We start from the raw sequence: 5431 nt of genomic DNA on the forward strand, positions 1-5431 counted from the left end.
GGAAAGAGGGAGCAAGCATTCCCGTCTCCCTCCATCCTGCTTGCCAGGCAGTTCCTGGTCATCCAAGAGCTGGATCTGCCCATCCAGAAGGTGCAAGGCACTGTGGTCAGATGGGGGACTCTGAGGGAGATTGAGCCAGCCAGTGGCTTGAAGTCACACAACTGTCTCCCTGTGTGAGGTTGTTATACCCTGGCGTAGGTGTGGGATTGGGAAATGCAGGATGCATTGTTGGAGCATCCTTGGAACCTCAGGCTTTGCAAATTTACCATGGTGCCAGTGGGGCTGGGACCAGCAATGGTGCTGGGACCAGCAGTGCTGCCCATCCTTGACCAGGCTCACTGGGGCAGGGACTGCCTGCCCTTGTGCATGTGTGTGTGGTGTGTACAAAGGGGCCTTAATCTCAGTTGGGGCCTCTGGGCCCTGCCATAATGCAGAAATAATGAGTCTATTATTAAGTGCCCACAGTACTTCTTCACTCCGGTGGCTCGCCTCCAGCAGCAGGCAGAACCTGCCCCGCTTGAAGTGGATGTGTCATCATTTGCCTCAGCAAATACGATCCCCTTTGATGATGGGCCAAATGCCCTTGGCACGAAGGGCCACAGCTGTGATACAGGCCCCATTTTTTTTTTTCCCCTTTCATTCCCCCCCACTTCCCTTTGTTCCCAGTTCGTTGGCAAGTCGTTGGCTCACCTTGGACCTGGGGCGTGTGTTGGTGGGCATGGGCGGTCTGAGTCTCCATAACCCCCTGGAGAGGGATGGGTGGGGGACTGTCTCATCTCCCCCCTCAGTGCTGTGGAGCAGCAGGCGCCCTGCTGGCTCTAAGGATGGGTTCTCAGCGTGGGCGGCGATAGGGAGCGTGCCAGCCCTTCCCTTGGGCTGAACCCAACCGGCCTGACAGCTGGGCTAGTCTAGGGTGGGACTCTACACAGCCCCCTGGCCTTGCACCGGACACTCGGGTGTGCAGGAGGGGTCCCAGGGAGTGTCAGGATTCCCCAGGGGATGCAGCATGGCGGCAGTGCTGCCAGCCTTGTCCCTGCAGAGGGAGCTGGCAGACAGCAGCTGCCAGCACCTTCACTAGGCTTCCAAAACCCCATGCCTGGCTCCTCCATCACTGGGTATCCACAGCCTGCCATGGGTGCTTCCAGCCCTGCCGGTGCCCTGCCGGTGCCCTGCCTGTTGCCCACCTTCCTCCCTGGCTGCAGTCTTCCTTGCTGCTCTCCTGGCTGCTTCAGCTGCACCATTCCTGGAGTGCAGCTTTGAGGGGCTGCCGAGTGCCAAAACCTCCAAAGCTGCCACCTGCAGGGCGCTCCATCCATGGAGCATGTGCTGTGCCTTGGGTTTAGTGGAACAAGAATGTTTTCCCCTTATGAGCTCCCTGGCCTTGGAGCATGATCATCCCCTGCATGGGAAGAGGGCAGCCTCAGGGTTTAGCTGGGGTCAGAGAGGGAAGGACCCTCCCTCCCAGAAAGGGAGGTGGAGGGAGCCGGATGGGCAACATGCTCTGGGAAAACGTATCATGGGGTCTCCCAGACCTGATGCGCGCAGGATGCTCTGTGTGGTGTGGCTTTTGTGTACACGAAATGCTCGTCAGCGGGAAAAGTGCAACCTCAGGTTCTCTCCCACAGGCAGCTCTTTGTTCCCAGATAAAGGACCTTACACCAAAGGTCCTTTGTGCCACTGCTCAGAACGGTGTCGGGATTAATTGTACTGATAGGCACTTGAATGGGGAAACGCGCAAGGCCACTCGCTGCTGCCGTAATTACCTCCGAAACCAAGGAGGAAATTAAAAATGTGCGGGGAGATGCCCCTTTTGGTGGCTTTTTGACTAGCAGACAGTCACGGACACTGAAAGTGCATCCCTAAACAAGCTGCTTTTCCTTCTAGAAGAGCAGGACAAAGTGGCGAGTGGGAGAGGCATCCAGCACCACCACAAACAGCCGCTGTGGTGGAAGGCAAGCCGTGTCCTGAGGGAAATGGCTCAGGCATTGATGCTGTCTCCAGGAGCCTGGCATGGGACGAGTGGCCCGGCATGGCCATATGGCCAGGCTGGGCCACTTGCCCCACACTGGTCTTCTGCAGACATAATGCCGTGGTGTGCATGGCTCCCAGAGAGCACGGGCACGTTGCAGAACAAGTTCTTCTGTTTGTGGCAAGGCTGCGTGGGCGTCTTTACTAACTTTCCTCCCTTGCCTTCTTCCAGGATGCTCTTGACTTGCCTGAGCTGCCTTCTCCTCATCAGGGCAAGGAGCTGGCGTCCTACCTTGCCAGCGCATCCTGATAAAAGCTGGCAGTCCCCATGTTCAAAGGCAAGAGAGCGTTCAAATCAGAGCCAGTTGGTGAAGACAATTGAGTCTTCCCCAGTGGCTTCATCTTGAAAGAATTTTGATTTCCCCCCCTCCTTTCTGGAGCAGCCGCTGCTGCCGCGCGCGTCTGCCGCTCAGCAGCGCGAGACGGGCTCTCTGGGCCTCTTACGGGGGGAGTTCAAACGTTTTAGCTGGCCTCAGACCATGCACACTGCATTCCTGAGCCCCTGCACAGGGAGGAAGAGGTCCCCGACTCCAGATGGGTCCTCGCCAGGGCTTCAAACACCCAGTGAACTGCTGGGGACTCTGCAGAGGTGATGGGAGGGCTTCTGGCAAGGGACCCCTGTTCTTTGTAGCTTAGGGTGTGCCTGGGAGGAGATTTCTGCAGGGCAAGGAGTAGACAGCCAAATCAGTGCTCAGAGCGCTTTCCAAGGAGTGAGGCTCTTTCTCTGCCCTGGGATCCCACTCTGCCATGGGAATCTTGCTTTTATGTGGAGTTGACAATGGCCTGCTGCACTCGCTGGAGCTTAGTGAGGCATCCCTTGCCTTTTCCAGCCGAAGGTAAGGAGAGGACAACTCAACCAGCACTGTAGAAAAGTGATAAAGCAAGCCTTAGGGTGACTTCCTCAAGCTGGCAAAATTGGGAGCAAATTTCCCATTGACTAATGGGACCAGACTCTTGCTGTGACACACAGGATTGAGGTGGCTTTGAGTCACTGCTCGGCCAGCCCTGCAAAACGTTTGCAAACATTAACTGGGCAGGGAAAGTGCCAATGCCATCTCCAAGCCCATTTCTGGCACTGTGTGCCAGAGGGAGAGAGCAGCTGGCTGCTTCCAAACACCTGAAACCTGGTGCTCACCTATCTCCCTGTCTTGGTACACCAGCACAGGGACCCTTTCGTAGGGGTCAGTGCTTGGTGTTTGCTGGAGAAAGGGCAAAGCTTTGGTGCCAGGCTGCTGTGAGATCTCTGCGGTAGACTTAAGGGCAGAATGATTTCTGCAGCTCGGCTGTGGCTGGCTCGGCTCAGCATGCGGCCACTGACCCCTGGACCATGCAGCGCAGCAGCCTGTGGGGCTGTCTGCCCATGAAGGTCATGCTCATGAGGGGCTGGGAGTTCCATGACCCACCTGGCCCCGCTTGCTCCCGCAGCTGCAGGAAACCCCCTCTATGCTCGGCCCGTTTCCTTTAGCTGAGTTGCTCAGTGACTTTATTATTTCCCCTCTCCACTCTCTCGGTGTGGTTTATGTGGCTCCTGCGCCAGCGGCCAGCTTGGCTCTGTCAGTTTTTTTCCCTCCTCTGCTGGTCAGATGGCAGATGCTGCCAAATTAGGATGCAGGCAGCAAGCCTTCTGTCCGAGCTGTGTCCCTGCCCCGGGCTGACACTCATGGGGAAGGGCAGTGCCGGAGAGGTGGCTGCCCACATGCCCTGGCCTGGGGCACAAGGGCTGCTTGGGTGGAAGCTGCTGGTGTGCAGGGGAGTTCCTGCACACCCTGGGCAGGGTTGGGCATCAAAGTTCCCCTCCTGCCTCAAGAGCAGGGATGCCTACATGGTCAGTTCCGGCTATGGGAACCCTGTGCTGCCCCACTGGCCAGCACACCCTACTGCCCAGATCCCCATCTCCCTGCCCTGACTCACCGCTGCGGTCACTCATCTGCACTGGCTCTGAGCACACAGGGCACCCCTTCCTGCTCTTTCTACAGAAACACCCAGCCAGTTGCCTGCCCTGGAAGCGGGACCCTTGGCTGGCTGGACCCACGCAGGGTCTCCACGCCAGGACTTGGCAGCCCGGCCTGCTGTCAGTGCCGAGCACACGTTTGGCTCTGCTCCGCCGCCAGCGCGGCGTGCCTGGGCCCTCACACGGCACCACTGTGCCCTTATTAGGGCAGCCAGCGTGCGGGGCCTGTCCCTTGGAGAGGTGTGGGCAGCCCTGCTCTGCAACCCGCTCCCCCATGGCCAGACACCAGCTGCCTTCCCTGGGAGCTGCCCTGGCACATGGGTCTTGATTGTGCACAGCAGTGTCTCAGGGAGGTCTTGTGGCCATGCAGGGCTACTCGCCAAGCCTTGCCAGTGGTCAGTAGATGATGCTGTGGGGATGGGAAGAGGAGGGGAGCGGGAAGATGGCAGTTTGCTGCATCTCTTGGGAAGGCAGTGCCTTGGGGACTGGGAAGTGGCTGCCTACAGGTGCCCAGTCCCATCCTGCACCCAGCTCTCCTGGTGTAGAGGAGGTCCTCCTCCATTGCAGGTCCTCCTTCATTACCTGCTGGGCAGAGGACTCCTTCCTTTTCTCTGGTTTTGCCGAGTGCTCCTTTGTGTTTTTAAGAAACAGTAAATAACCCTTGTTCAGTAACCACCTCTGCACTCCTCCTGTTTTCAAACTGGTGTCAGTTTGTCCTTTCTACTGTGGATGCTGCCTCCCATCCAGGAGGGAGCTGGGAAGCTCCCATCCAGGCTGAGGACCTGGCACCACAGAGGGTTTTCCTCACTTGTCCCTGATGCTGTGTCCCCTGACAGTGCTACCATCACCCAATGGGACTGCTTTTGTGCTTGCCTCCTACTAGGACTGTTCATGTGTAACAGGCTGGCTGGCCAGACAGGGATCCTGGCAAAGAGCAAGGCAGGTTGGAGGGCCCAGGTGTCCCCAGATCTGCTTGTTTATCTGTGGCACAGTGGTACTTGTGGCCTGTGCTCTTGGCCAATTGGTGGGTACTGGGTCAGGAGCTAGTGGCGGGTCTTGCTGGGTTGGGACACAGGAGGAACGTGTTTACCTCCAGCCAGGCTTCATATGAAACCCTGCAACACGTGAATATTTCCTTCCTCCTCCACGCTTCCTCCCTGGCTGGGTCAGCCTGTGGTTTTTCTGGGATGGAAGGAAAGAAGCTGACACTGCCTCTCACTTCTGGAGCTGAGCTGTTGTGCCTGGCACAGCCAAGCTGTCCCGGGATCTCCTGTGCCCCAGGTGCTGAGAGCAAGCAGCTCCCAGCCCACTGCCAACTCTGGGGGCTGGAAAGCTGTGGCTCCATCCCTGTGTCTCGGGGCTGGGTGGGCTGAGGGATGTTTACATGGATGGATGGACAGACAGCCCTTAGGGAGCTGTGTGAGGTCTGAGATGAGGCCATGCCTGCAACTG

The sequence above is a fragment of the Chaetura pelagica genome, unplaced genomic scaffold, assembly GCF_000747805.2.
Source record: "Chaetura pelagica isolate M959 unplaced genomic scaffold, ChaPel_1.0 scaffold20, whole genome shotgun sequence".
Lineage (NCBI taxonomy): Eukaryota > Metazoa > Chordata > Aves > Apodiformes > Apodidae > Chaetura > Chaetura pelagica.